Genomic DNA, 18,129 nt, shown 5'->3' with positions numbered 1-18,129 from the left:
ACCCCTTTGCATTCGTTCTCTACTGCTGCTGTGGCAAAGTGTCATAAACTTAGCAGTTTAGAACAACACAAAATCATCTCAGAGTTCTGAAGGCCAAAATCTGGGTATGGTGAGGCCCAGCTGGGTCCTTGCTTAGAGTCTCACAAGGCCAAAACCAAGGTGTTGGTAGGGCTGTGTTCCTTTCTGGAGGCCCTGGAGAAGAATCCACTTCTATGCTCACTCAGGCTGTTGGCTGAATTCAGTTCGTGCAGCTGTAGGGCCAAGCCCCCGTTTCCTGGCTGGTTATCCGCCAGGGGTCAGCCTTCATGCCTACAGTCCTTTTCATGCTTTCCATGTGGTCCCCTTCAGGCTCTCTCACTCTTTGAATCTCTCCAAATTCCCCCTCCACCATATCTTGCTTCTTTTCCAGCTGGAGAAACTTCTTTGCTTTTTGGGGCCCATGTGATTATAGTGGGCCCACCTTAATAATCCAGGATAATCTCACTATTTGAAGGCTCATAACCTTAATTATATCTGTGAAGTCCCTTGTGCCACGTCAAGTAACAAATTCATAGGTTCCAGGGATTAGGGTGTGGATATCTTTAAAGGGTCATTCTGCCCAACACAGCTTACAGCTTTCATTCAATTCTCAACTCCTCTGAATAAAGTAATTGCTCCTTAAAGCCTAGTGGCTTCTGACGGAGCCTCAACCTACTCTCCAATCCATCTCTTGCTTCTCTCAACCTCATTTGTGCCCTATGCTCTAGTCATTGTACTTTCTATTCATTGAACATTGCCTTGTTGTTTCTATCCTCAAGGTCTGTCTGGAATTCACCCACCCTGCTACTGTACCCCGCTATACACCCTTTGATGTAAAAGGATGTATAGCAGGTACACCTTAAATGTAAAATGTAACATTGGCCAAGGAGACTGCCCTGGGTCAGGCCCCCAACCAAGCCCAATCAGATATCCCAGCGACGAAATGACATAAGAGAAAAAAATGACATATAAATATTCATAATGGTGTCACAAAACATTATAATTTACAGATAATTGTCCACCTAGGAAAGCCAAGAGAATATACTAAAAAATCATTAGAATGGGAAGTTCAATAAAGTAGGTGATTATGATAAGATTAATTTACAAAAATCAACACATTCTTAAAAACCATACCAGCAATAACCAATTAGAAAATGTAAGGTGGGCTGGGTGCAGTGGCTCACGCCTATAATCCCAGAACTTTGGTAGGCTGAGGCAGGAGAACTGCTTGAGCCCTGGAGTTTGAGGCCAGCCTAGGCAACATGATGAGACCCTATCTCTACAAAAAGAAAAATTAAAAAATTAGCCAGGCCTAGTAGTGTGCACCTGTGGTCCTAGCTACTCAGGAGGCTGAGGCAGAAGGATTCCTTAAGTTCAGGAGGCTGAGGCTGCAGTGAGTTTTGAGCGTGCCACTGCACCCCAGCCTGGGTGACAGAGCAAGACCCTGTCTAAAAAAAAAAAAAGAAAGAGAAGAAAAGAAAACATAAAGTGAAAAAATTCCATTCATGATGGCAACAAAATCTATAAAATAACTAAAAATAAACTTAGTAAGAAATAGGCAAGACTTTCACCAAAGAACATAAAATATCTGAGTAAATAAAGAGACAAAAGAGGTTCTTTTTTTCCCCGCCCTGCAACAGGGTTTCCCTCTGTTGCCCAGGCTGGAGTGCAATGGCGCCATCTCGGCTCACTGCAAACTCCACTTCCCCAGGTTCAAGCGATTCTCCGCCTCAGCCTCCTGAGTAGCTGAGATTACAGACACGCGCCACCACACCCAGCTGATTTTTTTGTATTTTTAGTAGAGATGGGGTTTTACCATGTTGGCCAGGATGGTGTCAAACTCCTGACCTCATGATCCACCCACCTCGGCCTCCCAAAGTGCTGGGATTACAGGCGTGAGCCACCACGCCCGGAGAGTTTCTTAAGTGAGAAGATTCCATTGGAAATATATCAGTTTTCCTGAAATGTGAATCTTCTATAAATTCAGTTTCATTCCAGTCAAAATCCATGAATTTTCTGAACTTGGATCTAAAGATAATCTGAAGAGTTCATGCCCAAGAAGGGCCAAGAAATTTCTTAAAATGAAAAATAATGGGATAAGAATCTGCCTCGCCAGATATCAAACCAACTCAAGGCTATAATTACTAAGGTAGATAGGTACTGGTAGAGGAAAAAACAAGTTAGGTCAATGGAAGAGAACAGAGTCTAGAAATACATTATCTCAAACAGAAAGAGATACATAAACACACATATACGAATGAGTTTATTTTATACATATAAATGTACTCAATTTATGCTAAGCATGTACATATAAAAATGGAAGAAAGGGGCTGGGCGTGGTGGCTCACACCTGTAATCCCAGCACTTTGGGAGGCCGAGGCGGGCAGATCACGAGGTCAGGCGATCGAGACCATCCTGACCATCCTGGCTAACATGGTGAAACCCCATCTCTACCAAAAATACAAAAAATTAGCTAGGCGTGGTGGCAGGTGCCTGTAATCCCAGCTACTCGGAAGGCTGAGGCAGGAGAATGGCTTGAACCCAGGAGTAAGAGCTTGCAGTGAGCAGAGATCACACCACTGCACTCCAGCCTGGGTAACAGAGCGAGACTCTGTCTCCAAAAAAAAAAAAAAAAAATGGAAGACAGGCCTGACAGGCTATACAGGTGTTAGCATGCTTACCTGTAGGGAATAGGATGGGATGATGAGAAGCAGGTGAGACTTGGAGGACTTTTACTTTTCCCTTTGTACACTTCTGAATTAAATTTATTTGTCATAAGGCCTAGCATGGCAGCTGAAACCTATAATCCCAACACTCTAAGAGGCCGAAGCAGGAGGACTGAGTGAGCCTAGGAGTTCGAGACCAGACTAGGCAAGATGATGAGATGAGACCCCCCCCCCCCGCCCCGATCTCTACAAAAAATTTTAAGATTAGCTGGACATGGTGGCATGGACCTGTAGTCCCAGCTACTTGGGAGGCTAAGGCAGGAAGATTGCTTGAGCCCAGGAGTTCGAGGCTGCACTGAGCTACGATCATGCTACTGCACGTCAGCCTGGGCAACAAAGAGAGATACTGTCTCTTAAAAAAAAAAAAAAAAAGTATTTTTTATAAAGTCACAAGTACTGCCTCCATTAATTTTTTACTATTAAAAAAACACATTGTAGAAATGTAAATTGGTAGACTCCTTTGGGAACAATTTAGAAGTATCTATTGAAATTTATAATATTCATATACCTTAACCTAGTCTTTCTATTCCTATGACTTTTTTCTCAAACAATACTCCAACAAATACTAAAAAGGACATGTACATGAATGTTCATTAGCAACTCTGAGTATAACAGCAAGATACAAGAAACAGTTTAAATGCCCAGTAATAGGGACCCAATAATTAAATTATGGTAAGTCTCCCTGGTCACATCAATTGAGGTCTTAGCAGGAAAGAGATGGCATATGCAAAGGAATAAACTGAAGGAAATTTAATGGTAGGATTTTTTATAGCTGTGTGAGCAGCATTTAAAGCAATCAACAAGGGATGGTGAAGCATCCAGGGACTAGCAACAGCAGGAAGCTATTTCTACCCTTCAACCCAAAAGGGCAAAAGAAGAGAAGGGTGTCACTGGAGCCCAGCAAGAGCTGCCTGGAGAAGAGAAGCCACCCTAAAGAGCAGTGATCACAGACAACGAGCACAGCTGCTACTAGAACCATGGCAAGGGACAATGGGGATAAAACATAGTCTGACTCCTCCCAACATTGGCCCTCAGGTCTCCTGGCAGTGCCTTTTATCAGCTGATCCCAGCTGGAAGCCAGAGGCGAGGAAGCCCAGATGATGCAGGTTAACAGAGACCAGCTGCCAGTACACAGAAGAAACGAAGGTGAATAAAGGATCTGCGAGGGCAGGAGAATAACAGTGTAGAATATAATGTACCAGCTGGAAAGAATGAGCCATATCTGCATGTACTAACAGGGAAGTGTGTCTAAACATACTGCTAAGTGAAAAAAATCTAGCTGTCGAATAGTATGTATACATATGGCCCCATACTGGCAACAACAAACGAAGATGACAATAATATTTAAAAATTAAGATTAAGGGCCAGGCACTATGACTCATACCTGTAATCCCAGCAATTTGGGAGGCTGAGGCTGGTGGATCACTTGAGCCTAGGAATTCGAAACCAACCTGGGCAACACAGTAGGACCCTGTCTCTACAAAAAAAAAAAAAAAATTTTTTTAATTAGTCAGGGCCAGGCGTGGTGGCTCATGCCTGTAATCCCAGCACTTTGGGAGTCCGAGGCAGGTGGATCACGAGGTCAGGAGATCAAGACCATCCTGGCTAACACGGTGAAACCCTGTCTCTACTAAAAATACAAAAAAGTAGCTGGGCATGGTGGCACGCGCCTGTAGTCCCAGCTACTTGGGATGCTGAGGCAGGAAAATCGCTTGAACCCAGGAGGTGGAGGTTGCAGTGAGCCGAAATTGTGCCATTGCACTCCAAGCCTGGGCGACAGAGTGAGACTCCGTCTCAATAATAAAAATAAATAAATAAACAAATAAATTAGTCAGGCATGGTAGTATTTGCCTGTAGCCCCAACTAATTGGGAAGCTAAGGTAGGAGGATTTCTTGAGCCCAGGAGGTTGAGGCTGAAGTAAGCCAAGGTTGCACCACTGTACTCCAGCCTGGGTGACGGAGTGAGATACTATCTCAAAGAAAAAAAAATTAAGACTAAGTATCAAGTACATACATAAAAGAATATGCACCAAACTACTCACAATAATTATCTCTGAAAAGTGGGTTCAGATGGAATACTTTGACAAGGTATTTATTTATCCATATATTTATTTTTAATGTTTGTACTTGTAAAAGTAAATACAAAAAGTTTTAAGTGAAATAGAAATCAGAGACTTGATAGCTAGGCATGGTGGTTCATGCCTGTAATCCTAGCACTTTGAGAGGCCAGGAATTTGAGACCAGCCTGTGTAACATAGTAAGATCCTGTCTCCAGAAAAATTTTTAAAAATCAGCCAGGCATGGTGGCGTGGGCCTGTAGTCCTAGCTCTTTGGGAGGCTGAGGTAGGAGGATCGCTTGAGCCCATAAAGTTTGAGGTTACAGTGAGCCATTATCACACCACTGCACCCCAGCCTGGGCAACAGAGCAAGACTCTGTCTGAAAAAAAAAAGAAAAGAAAAAGAAATCAGAAACTTGTATTTCTAACTACACAAAGAACTATATATCTTGTCCAAACTTCCCACTGAAAACAACTAAAAATTTAAGTTGTAAGTAGTCTACACACAAAAGGCAAGTGGTTCTTAGAAAGAATTTTATTTTCTTTTAGAAAGGGGCAGAAGTGGCTGGCACCACCCCTCTCCTTCTTTCTGTGCTGAATGCAAGAGATGTGATGCTGAATTGCCACAGCCACACACTGACCACAGCCCAAGGCTCTGGCAGACACACAATAGTCAGTGAGTCAACAGATGTACCCATTCTTTCAACAAATATGACAGTGAGAAGGCTGAAGGAATCATCTGTTTTATTTCAGTCTTTTCCATTAGGGAAAACAATCTTCAAATGACAAGAGTAGAACAAATCCCAAGGAAGAAACTGATTTCCAAAAGTAGACAACATACACAAGAGCAAAAAAGAGCTTAAAAGAAGCCAAAGCCTCCAAGACAAGGAGAACAATATCCCAAGATCCTGTGAGAGATGTAATTTCAAACTCACCGCTAGGACAAAAGTCTGACACATTCTAGAAGTGAGGCTGTGGGGTAAAAACAGGCTCTTTCATACATTACTGGTCATGGAAGGGATTTGAAAATATCTAACAAAATTACACATGCTTTTTAACCCTTTAACCCAATAGTCTCACTTCTAAGAAACTATCCCAAAGATACACTGACAAAAATACAAAAAGTCTTATGTGAATGGCCACTTACTGTAGCACTATTTGTAACACAACAGAATAAGACTCAATGTACTCCAAATGTCCTTCAACAGGGGTTGAATCAACTACAGTACATACATAAAATAGGTACCATGCATCCATAAAAGAAATGAGGTCCCTCTATCCCTTCCTTTCTAAATAATTTAATCTAAAAACCTTAGATTTAGGGAGTCACACATGCCTAGGGTGAAAGGGGAGAGAGGGGCATTAGTCCATGTGAGGGGTCTAGGGTGTGGCCACAGGTGATTTGGGATTGACCAGATAAGTAAATGTATTGAAGCTAATGGGAATAAGATTTCCCAATGATGGAGAAGAAAGTTACAAATATGGAAAGGGAAAACTGGAATTAATCTTTTGACTTGTATTGAAATTGGAGGTATTCAGTGGAAAAAATGGTTTTTAATATATAACCAGGCATCGTGGCTCCCATCTGTAATCCCAGTACTTTGGGAGGCCAAGGCATAAGGATCACTTGAGCCCGAGAGTTTGAGACCAGCCTGGGCAATATAGTCTCTACAAAAAATTGTCTACAGCTGGGCATGGTGGTGGTGGACACTTGTAATCCCAGCTACTTGGGAGGCTGAGGCAGGAGAATCGCTTGAACTGGGGAGGTAGAGGTTGCAGTGAGCCAAGATCATGGCACTGCACTCCAGCCTGGATGACAGAGTGCGACTCTACCTCAAAAAAAAAAAAAAAAGAAAAAAAATTGTCTCTACAAAAAATTTAAAAATTAGCTGGGCATGATGGCACGTGCCTGTAGTCCTAGTTACTCAGGAGTCTGAGGTGGGAAGAGCGCTTGAGCCTAGGAAGTGAAGGCTGCAGTGAGCTGAGATAACGCAACTGCACTCCAGCCTGGGCAATAAAGAGAGACTCTGTCTCAAAAATAATAATAATACAGAAATATATATATATTTGTGTATGTATATATACATGTACATATGTGTGTATACATATGTGTATATATGTGTGTGTTTATATATACAAAGATATAAAAATAAATATAGTGTGGATAGTGTGTGTACATTTGTGTGTATACACACATATAATTTTTTTTTGAAACAGAGTTTCTGTCGTTCAGACCAGAGTGCAGTGGCATGATCATACCTCACTGCAGCCTCGACCTCCTGGGCTCAAGTGACCCTCCCATCTCAGCTTCCCAAGTAGGTAGGACCATAGGCACATGTCACCACATCCAGCTACTAAAATTTTTTTAACTTTTTGTAGAGACAGGGTCTTGCTATGTGGCCCAGGCTGGTCACAAACTCCTAGACTCAAATTATTCTCCTGCCTTGGCCTCCCAAAGTGCTAGGATTACAGGCGTGAGCCACTGTGCCCACCACCCCTACATATATTCTTTAGCTCTGCCCACAGAAAGAGCCTGGCAGTGGTCATATCCCAACAGCATGAAGCATATCTAGTACGTAGATTCTGGTGGTGTTTTGTTTTTGTTTTTGTTTGCCAAGACGGAGTTTTGCTCTTATTGCCCAGGCTGGAGTGCAATGGTGTGATTTCAGCTCACCACAACCTCCGTAGATCTTGGTTTTGAAACACTATTCTCCACTAACAAGAAGCAGGGTGCAGCCATAAAAAAGAATGAATTCAGGTCTTTGCAGCAACATAGATGCTGCTGGAGGCCATCATCCTAAGCAAATTAACACAGGAACAGAAAACCAAATACCACATGTTCTTACTTGTAAGTGGCAGCTAAACACTGGGTACTTACGGACACACAGATGGCAATAACAGATACTGAAGACTACTAGACGGGGATGAGGGGTAAAGGTGCAAGGGTTGAAAAATGAACTGTTGATTACTATGCTCAGTACATGAGTGACAGGATCAATCATACTCCAAACCTCAGCATCACACAATACCCATGTAACAAACCTGAACACGTACTCACTGAATTGAAAATAAAAGTTGAAATTATTTTTTTAAAAAAAGGTTTAGGACACAGATAGAAAAATGCACTTAATATTCAAGAGAAGTCATAGGTCTTTGGGGAGAAAAAAAAAAAAAAACATTTGAGACACCTAAAACCCAGAACAATGTGAAGTTTGGGGAAGGGATGAGGCTAAAGACAGCATAAACGATTTTTCTTTTTTTTTTTTTTTTGAGATGGAGTCTCACTCTGTCGCCCAGGCTGGAGTGCAGTGGCGCGATCTCGGCTCACTGCAAGCTCTGCCTCCCGGGTTCACGCCATTCTCCTGCCTCAGCCTCCTGAGTAGCTGGGACTACAGGCGCCCGCCACCATGCCGGGCTAATTTTTTGTATTTTTAGTAGAGACGGGGTTTCACCGTGTTAGCCAGGATAGTCTCGATCTCCTGACCTCGTGATCCGCCCGCCTCGGCCTCCCAAAGTGCTGGGATTACAGTCGTGAGCCACCGTGCCCGGCCCATAAACGATTTTTCAAAGTTATATCCGAAGCAAGAAGAAAAGATAAGGAGTAAGTTTAGTTTCATCTCTGATACAGCATTTCTTGTTAAAACTGATGACTTTCTCTGCAGGCACCTGCCTTCTGAATGCTGGTCCCACTCAGCCATCCACTTCCACTTTTACCAAGTTAATTTCTACTGATTTTTCAGATCAGTTAATTACTGGTATGCTGCCCCTCCCCAGTCAAGGATCTTTTATTACGCTATCATAGAATCACATTTCTTTCCTTAGTGCACTTCTCTCACTTGAGAAATGCCCCCATTAATGTTATTACTTGATTAATATCGACCTCCCTTTTCTCCTTCCAGGTCTGAAATTGTATCTGGTTTTGCTCATTATCTTATAGCATATAGCAGGAGTTCAATAAACAATTGTTAAAAAAAAAAAAAAAAAAAAAAAAAAAAAAGGAAGCAGGTCTTCTTGGAAGAATGGCTGACTCCGAGGCTGGGGCAGAGAAGGCGTGAGGTAAGTCTGGGCCACCTGTGCCTGAAAGTGGGAAAACAGAGTGAGGATAGGTCAAAAGGAAAAAGGAACCAGCCTAGGAGCTCCTACTGGTAAGATTTGGAGCAATTCAGCATCAAGATAAAGACTAATAATAACAGATTATAATCCATTAAATAAGAATCTAATAAACGAAGAGGGGAGAAAGCTCTCAGAGTGAAATGACAGCTGATGAAAGTAGAAGGAATAATGTAATTAGAAAATCACCATTTAGGAACCATTATAGTAATAATTCACATAAAAAACATAAATGGATGCTAAAAGTAATGCCTACAAGTTTTACAAGAAATGGGATACAGGGCCGGACACAGTGGCTCAGGCTTGTAATCCCGGCACTTTGGGAGGCTGAGGTGGGTGGATCACTTGAGGTCAGGAGTTTGAGACCAGCCTGGCCAACATGGGGAAACCCTGTCTCTACTAAAAATACAAAAATTAGCCAGGCATGGTGGCATGTACCTGTAATCTCAGCTACTTGGGTGTCTGAGGCAGGAGAACTGCTTGAACTCAGGAGGTGGAGGATGCAGTGAGCCAAGATCTTGCCACTGCACTCCAGCCTAGACAAGAGAACAAGACTCTGTCTCAAGAAAAGAAAAAGAAATGGGATATAGGCCAGGCACAGTAGCCCATGCCTGTAATACTAGCACTTTGAGAGGCCAAGGTAGGAGGATCACATGAGGCCACGAGTTGCCCAGCCTGGGCAACACAGGACAATTCCATCTCTACAAAAAATGTTAAGATTAGCTGGGCGTAGTGGCATGTGCCTGTAGTCCCAGCTATTTGGGAGGCTGAGGAGGGAGGATTGCTTGAGCCCAAGAGTTAGAGGCTGCAATGAGCTAAGATCATGCCACTGCACTCCAGCCTGAGTGACACAGCAAGACCCTCTCATAAATAAATAAATAAGAAATAAGATATAAAATAGTTTTAAACTATTTCCTCACTATTTACTATTAAGAGAGGGGAACAGAGTAACTTTGCAATTGAGAAATCTGATATCACAATAAGCTAGCTGAAGAGGATATATGGGAGTTCTTTGTAATATTTCTACAACTCTTTTGTAAATGAGAAATTATTTCAAAATGAAAAGTTAAAAAGGGAAAATAATTTTAAACTAAATGTTCAAATAAACATCTAAATGAGAGTTTATGCAGCCACTTAAAATGGCTGTATAAACTAAAAAAAAAAAAAATTAATGATATAGAGAAATGCTTTTGGTATAGTACTGAATTAGAAAAATAAAATATGAAGCCAGGTGCGATGGCTCACACCTGTAATCCCAGCACTTTGGGAAGCCAAGGCAGGCACATCACTTGACCCTAGGAGTTCCAGACTAGCCTGGGCAACATGGCAAAACCCTGTCTCTACAAAAAATACAAAAATTAGCTAGGCATGGTGGTGCGTGCCTGTAGTCCCAGCAACTCAGGAGGCTGAGGTGGGAGGATCACTTAAGATTGGGAAGTGGAGGCTGCAGTGAACCATGCCACTACACTCCAGCCTGGGTGACAGAGTGAGACCCTGTCTCAAAAAAATTAATTAATTAATTAAATTAAAAAGAGTATCAGGCACTCAACCATGAGAGAAAAAGATAAATAAAAAATAAAAATGCTAGAAGTAGATTAAGACAGAGAATTCTGGCTGTGGGACTGCACTTGGCCTCCCTGCATGGTCAGAAAAAAGCATGCAGGCTAGGCTCAGTGGCTCATGCCTGTAATCCCAGCACTTTGAGAGGCCGAGGTGGGTGGATCACCTGAGGTCAGAAGTTCAAGACCAGTCTGACCAACATGGTAAATCCCTGTCTCCACTAAAAATACAAAATTAGCTGGGCATGGTGGCGCATGCCTATAATCCCAGCTACTTGGGAGGCTGAGGCAGGAGAATAGCTTGAACCTGGCAGGTGGAGGTTGTAGTGAACCAAGTTTGCGCCACTGCACTGCAGCCTGAGCAACAAGAGTGAAACTCCATCTCAAAAAAAAAAAAAAGCATGCAGGTAAAGAGTTGCAGATGCTCCCTCTAGAAGGCAGATGGAGCACAGCGATCTGGACTCATCCTCTCCACATACGCGCATCTTATCCCAGAGAGGGAAGTGGCTCTCTTCCATCCAAAGCTAATAGGACAAACACTATGAGCTAGGGATTACACAAGGCAGTGAGGACATTGAAACACAGAAACGCAAGCCCCACCTTACAGGACTTCTATCTTCTCATTCATTCTTCAACTCTGTGATATAATCTGGCTTCTAATCCCACCTGTCACTGTGGGTCAGTTTACCACTGACCTCTTAAGTACCAAATCCAATGGACACTTTACAGTCCTCCAGCAATTTGACCTTTATACAGCCCCTGAAACTGTGAGAGGTGGTAAGAGTCTTTCTCTGCCTTCTTTGCCACTCAACTTTCAGGACTGTGTTCAAGTGTTAGCTCCTTCAGGAAGCTTTCCTTAATCACAGCCCTACACTATGACTGTGCTCCATAACATCCCATGCTCACCTCTATCATAGCATTTAGAAAACATCTTGCCTCTTTTTCTGTCTCTGCAGATAATGAGCATACAATCTAAAACAAGAACCTATAACTTAGGTCTGTTAAATCACTAGCATTTATCAGCATAGTGCCTCAAATATAGTAACACGCAGGAAGAGTTTGTTTAAAAATAAAATAGCCTGTAATCCCAGCACTTTGGGAGGCTGAGGAAGGCAGATGGCGTGAGCTCAGGAGTTTGAGACCAGCCTGGGCAACATGGCGAAACCCATCTCTACAAAAAAAGAAAAAGAAAAAGAAAATAACCAGGTGTAGTGGTGAGGGCCTGTAGTCTCAGCTACTCATGGGGCTGAAGCAGAAGGATCACTTGAGCCTGGGAGGCAGACATTGCAGTGAGCTGAGATTGCGCCACTGCAATCAAGACTGGGAAACAGAGTGAGACCCTATCTCAAAAAGTAAATAAATAAAATATATTTCCAATAATATTCCCCAACTCTAGACACAATATAATTTGTACATATTCCAAAAAGTAATACATTCTAAAGCTATAATTTGAATGCATATATATATATATGCATACATATATATACATACACGCACAACAATTTTAAATATAGAGAGCATCTCAGGGTGCTATCTTAGGCTTTCTTACATTCTCATTCTGCAGATATCCCCAAAGCAATGCCACTCTCTTCTGTGACTTCATTTACCAGCATTATGCTGACTCTTAGTCCATTTGCTTTGCTATAAAGAAATACCTGAGGCTGGGCACAGTGGCTCATGCCTGTAATTCCAGCACTTTGGGAGGCTGAGGCAGGCAGATCACCTGAGGTCAGGAGTTCAAGACCAGCCTGGCCAACATGGCGAAACCCCATCTACTCAAAATACAAAAATTAGCCAGGCATGGTGATGTGTGCCTGTAAACCCAAATACTCGGGAAGCTGAGGCAGGAGAATCACTTGAACCCAGGAGGCAGAAGTTGCAGTGAGCTGAGATCATGCCACTGCACTCCAGCCTGGGCAACAGAGTGAGACTCTGTCTAAAAAAAAAAAGGAAAAAGAAATACCTGAGACTGGTATATAAAAAAGGAAAAAAGAAATACCTGAGATTGGGTAATTATTCTAAAGAAAAGAGTTTATTTGGCTCACAGCTCTGTAGGCTGTATAAGAAGCAAGGCACCAGCATCTACTTCTGATGAGAGCTTCAGTGTGCTTTCATGCACGGCAGAAGGGGAAGGGGAGCAGACATCATATGCCGGGAGAGGAGAGGTCAGGCACGGTGGCTCACGCCTGTAATCCCAGCACTTTGGGAGGCGGAGGCGGGTGGATCACCTGAGGTCAGGAGTTTGAGACCAGACCGGCCAACATGGTGAAACCCCGTCTCTACTAAAAATACAAAACTTAGCCGGGTGTGGTGGTGCGTGCCTATAATTCCAGCTACTCAGGAGGCTGAGGCAGGAGAATCGCTTGAATCTGGGAGGCAGAGGTTACAGTGAGCCCAGATCACGCCACTGCTCTCCAGCCTGGGCTATAGAACGAGACTCTCTCTCAAAGAAAAGGAGGGAAGAGAGAGAGGGAAGGGTTGCCACCCTCTTTTAAATAACCAGCTCTGAGGGAGAAGTCACTCATTATGCAGGGACTGTACCAAGCAGTTCATGAGGGATCTGCCCCCATGACCCAAAGACCTCCTACTAGGCTCCACCTCCAACACTGGGGATCAAATTTCAACATTAAATTTGGAGAGAACAAATATCCAAACTATGTCACTATCCCAAAAGTTACATATTCAGTCTAGATACCCTTCTGAGTTCCAAGTCCAAGTATGTTAACTTCTTGCTATACCTCATCATCTAGATGTTTCACCCTGAGGAACTTCCTCTTCCTCTGGCATTTACTGTCTCAATCAAAGTCAACCCTTTCACAGATGCTTCTACAAGAAACCTGGAAATTAGCCTTGACACTAGACTCCTCCTCACTCTCATCCTGCACATATAATCAATCAAGTCCTACAAATTTTATCTCCTAAATACTTCCTGAAGCTACACATCCCTCCCTCTTCACTGCCACCATCCTAATTCGAGTCACCATAACCTTTTGCATGGACTACTACAATAGCCTAGTAATCCTCCTACTTGCCCCTGCCCAATTAGTTCTCCACACAGCAGCCAATGTGACAGGATTATTTCACTCCCAGGCGTAAACTTCATAAATTTCCCATTATGTTTAGGGTAAAGTCCCAGACTCCTTAAACAAAAGCCTAGATATCTGGCCCCTTCCCACCTCTCCTCCACATCTCTTGCCACCTCATCTCTTTATGAGCCTGCAACATGGAGCTTCTCTTGGTGTTTTCAACTTATCATGCCCTTCCAATGTCAGGCTGAAGCCCTTCCGACCCACCGCTTTATTCACCTCCCAATGTCAGGCTGAAGCCCTCCTGATCCCACCACTTTATCTAGCCAACCCTTACTTACCTTTTAAGTCTCAGCTAAAACCTTAATTCTGTAGGGAAGCATGATCTGTCTCCAGGCTTCAGGTTAGGTCTCCCTGTCATATATTCCTACCACACCTATAGATCCCTATCCCATTACACTGTGCACTTATAATTTTATAAGTATTTACAATAATTTGGTATTTATATTCTGGCTGATCCAGGCAGGGAACATGTCTATTTTGTTCACCATTTTATCCCTGGTAGGTGCTCAAAAACTGTCTGTTGACTAACTGATTATTCAATCAGTTACAGTATGCTTGAAAAGAAATACATAAGGGGGCCGGGCATGTGGCTCATGCCTGTAAGCCCAACACTTTGGTAGGCCGAGGCAGGCAGATCACCTTAGGTCAGGAGTTCAAGACCAGCCTGACCAACATAGTGAAACTCTGTTTCTACTAAAAATACAAAATTGGTCAGGCATGGTGGCACATGCCTGTAATCTCAGCTACTCGGGAGGCTGAGGCAGGAGAATCGCTTGAACTCAAGAGGCGAAGGTGGCAGTGAGCCAAGGTCACACCATTGCACTCCAGCCTGGACAAGAGCAAAACTCCATCTCAAAAGAAAAGAAAAAAAGAGCCAGGCACAGTGGCTCATGCCTGTAATCTCAGCACTTGGGGAGGCTGAGGCAGGCGGATCACCTGAGGTTGGGAGTTCGAGACCAGCCTGACCAACACAGAGAAACCCTGTCTCTACTAAAAACACAAAATTAGCTGGGTGTGGCGGTGCATGCCTGTAATCCCAGCTACTAGGGAGGCTGAGGCAGGAGAACTGCTTGAACCCAGGAAACAGAGGTTGTAGTGAGCCGAGATTCAGCCATCGCACCCCAGTCTGGGCAACAAGAGCACGAAACTCCGGCTCAAAAAAAAAAAAAAAAAAAAGAAATACACAAGGTATAGAAAACTAGATTATCTTAATTAGCCATAAAAGGAACACTGTAGGCCGGGCACGGTGGCTCACGCCTGTAATCCCAGCACTTTGGGAGGCTGAGGTGGGCAGATCACGAGGTCAGGACATAGAGACCATCCTGGCTAACATGGTGAAACCCCATCTCTACTAAAAAATACAAAAAATTAGCCGGGCGTGGTGGCAGGCACCTGTAGTCCCAGCTACTCGGGAGGCTGAGGCAGGAGAATGGTGTGAACCTGAGAGGCGGAACTTGCAGTGAGCCGAGATCACATCACTGCACTCCAGCCTGGACGACAGAGCGAGACTCCATCTCAAAAAAAAAAAACAACAACAACAAAAAAGGAAAATTGTATAAAAATCTGAACTCACCAAAACAAACTACACCAAACTTGCTGTTCCTAAAACATCCCACAGTATGATTATTTTCTGAACTATACATACAATAATTTTTAGGTTAGTCTAAAATGTCAGAATTCTGATGATCTTCAAATATCAGCCATAATGGATATGAACTCAATTATGACAAAATCATGCAGAGCAAAAAACCACAGAGTATTTTCAGCACATGTCTCCTGTAAATATTTTTTTGCCAAGATAATTAGAAATTATTACATAGTATTTATTACCCAGCTTTCCAAACCATTTACTGAAAAAGCTTATGAATTTTTTGGAAATGTTTTTGCTGAATGCACCCCTGCTATTTAGACAATATGCATGACCAAGGAGATTTAAGTAGTTAATTAACAAGCAATCTATGAAATCATTATATTCAGAAGCATTGTGTACTTCCTAATTACAAGTCACTGTTAGGGACAAAATAATTAATATTGATAATATTCATACAGCATTTACTGTGGATCAGCCACAGTTCTAAGTTTTCTAGGAATTAACTAACCGAAGGTTCTTTTTTTTTTTTTTTTTTTTTTTTTTTTTGAGACGGAGTCTCGCTCTGTCGCCTAGGCTGGAGTGGAGTGCAGTGGCCGGATCTCAGCTCACTGCAAGCTCCGCCTCCCGGGTTCACGCCATTCTCCTGCCTCAGCCTCCAGAGTAGCTGGGACTACAGGCTACCTCGCCCGGCTAGTTTTTTGTATTTTTTAGTAGAGACGGGGTTTCACCGGGTTAGCCAGGATGGTCTCGATCTCCTGACCTTGTGATCCGCCCGTCTCGGCCTCCCAAAGTGCTGGGATTACAGGCTTGAGCCACCGCGCCCGGCCTAACCGAAGGTTCTTAATAACTCTGGAACTTATTCCCATTTTACAGAGAAGAAACTGAGGCACAAAGAGCTAAAGATTTTGTCCAAAATCACAGTGCTGATAAGTGGCAGAGCCAAGATTCAAATCCAGATGATCTGGCTTCAGTCATATATCATACTGCTTCTCTAAATAACAAGAAAAGTTATAGTAGAATAATAATAAAAAGGAATCAGTACAGAATCTACACAAAAATACTGAAACAAAAGAGGAAGAAAGGAATTAGTACAGGAAGGGGAAAGGGTGAAGCATGGCAGATGAAGACCATACAACAGAAAAAATTCCCTCACAGAACTGACAAAGACCATTAACAAAGATCCTTCCAGTCCCACCCACCCCGAATGGCTCTGTAAAATGAGAGGTAGGGGCAGAGACTAAAGGCAAATCTCAGAGGAAAACAGCAAAATGTTTACAATAAAATAAAATTATAATAGCACTCCGAAAAAAAGTGAACAAAGAAAAATAACGCCATCACAAAAATGAAAGTCTTCAATGGGACAGAAGAAAGTAGACATTGCTGAAAATACAGTAAGAGCCATGAAAGCCAAGAATGGTTAAAAAAAAAAAAAAAAAAAGAGCAAGACAATGAAAAAAGAATAAAAAGTTAAAAAGATTTCCAAAACAGCCCAGTGGCTCATTCCTATAATCTCAACACTTCAGGAGGCCAGTAGGGGAGAACTGTTTGAGCCCAGGAGTTCAAGACCAGCCTGGGCAACATGGTGAAACCCTGTCTTTACAAAACAATTTTTCAAAAATTAGCCAGGTGTGGTGGCACATGCTTGTAGTCCCAGCTACTCAGGAGGCTGAGGTCAGCTTTAGCCCAAGAGTTCAAGGCTGCAGTGAGCCATGATGGCATCACTGTAGTCCAGCCTGAAAGACACAGCCAGATCCTGTCTCAAGAATAAATAAATAAAATAAAAAATTAAAATTAAAATATTTTCGGGGTGCAAGGTGGCTCACGCCTATAATCCCAGCACTTTGGGAGGCCGAGGCAGGCGGATCATGAGGTCAGGAGTTCAAGACCAGCCTGGCCGACATAGTGAAACCCCGTCTCTACTAAAAATACAAAAATTAGCCAGGCATGGGGGCGCGTGCCTGTAGTCCCAGCTACTAAGGAGTCTGAGGCAGGAGAATCACTTGAACCTGGAAGGCGGAGATTGCAGTGAGCTGAGATTGTGCCACTGCACGACAGCTTGGGTGACAGAGCAACACTTTGTCTCAAAAAAAAAAAAAGGTTTTCAAAACAAACCCAAAAAATCAAGCAAAAACATGTAGCAATGGAAATCACAGGAGGTCGACCACAAACATAACTGGTGTCTGAAAGAAGGAACCAAGCAAATGGAACAGAAAGAGATCCAAAAATAAATAATTAGAGGGAATGGGGCTGAGGGCAAGCTCGCCCAAAGATACAGCTTCCAAGCTTCTCCAAACCACAATAGCCAAGGTGGCAAGGATAACCTGAAGATCTCAAAAGGAAATAAAAAAGGGACGGGTATGCTGAGATCCCAATTATCCACTGTGCCAGTCACAGACTTATTTCACCTCTCGACTCCAAATTCATCCTTTTTGACTACCCTGCAAAGTTAATTTGGGCCCTTGAAATATTTTTCTTTTGCCAGCTGGAGTGAAGTCAAGCATTGTCAGTAGAGGGTGCTTGTGAAACATTGCAGAAAGAAAAGGGTTTGGCTCCCAGCTCCCAGTGTGCTCTGCTCAGCAGGCCCCAGCAACATCCATGGCTTTCCAGGGTCCCACAGTCAGCAACCTTCCCCAGGAGCCCTCTTGGGCAGTTTTGTAGTAGAGTACCTCAGCTGAGACACCTAACTGTAAACAGCTTTCCTTAGCACCCTAGAGGGCAGATTTCTGGCAAATGCTGCCACGCAGCATCAGTCACTTCTCTGCCATCCAGTGAGACACTACACCAAGTCTGGATCTCAGCCGGGGGTGGTAGTGGCAGTAGAGGAGGAAAAGGGCTCCTTGTCCAGTGCTGTATCTCAGCCCAGGGTGGTGGTTGCTCCTTATATCTGCTATTTCTATATTCTTTAGAGCTCTCCTTATCTCTTTTTCACAGCTTTATTGAGATATCCTTCACATACTACACAATTCACCCAAAGTGTAC

The 18,129-nt window shown here is 43.1% G+C and overlaps 1 protein-coding gene across 1 annotated transcript in view; it reads right to left on the bottom strand.

Annotated features, from left to right (window-relative positions):
* ST3GAL3 (ST3 beta-galactoside alpha-2,3-sialyltransferase 3) overlaps window positions 1-18,129 on the bottom strand; it is a 234,131-nt gene that overhangs the window by 200,572 nt on the left and 15,430 nt on the right.

Source organism: Theropithecus gelada, chromosome 1, assembly GCF_003255815.1.
Source record: "Theropithecus gelada isolate Dixy chromosome 1, Tgel_1.0, whole genome shotgun sequence".
NCBI lineage: Eukaryota > Metazoa > Chordata > Mammalia > Primates > Cercopithecidae > Theropithecus > Theropithecus gelada.
The sequence above is the reverse complement of the archived record's forward strand: the minus strand, read 5'-3'. Positions and strand labels throughout refer to the sequence as shown.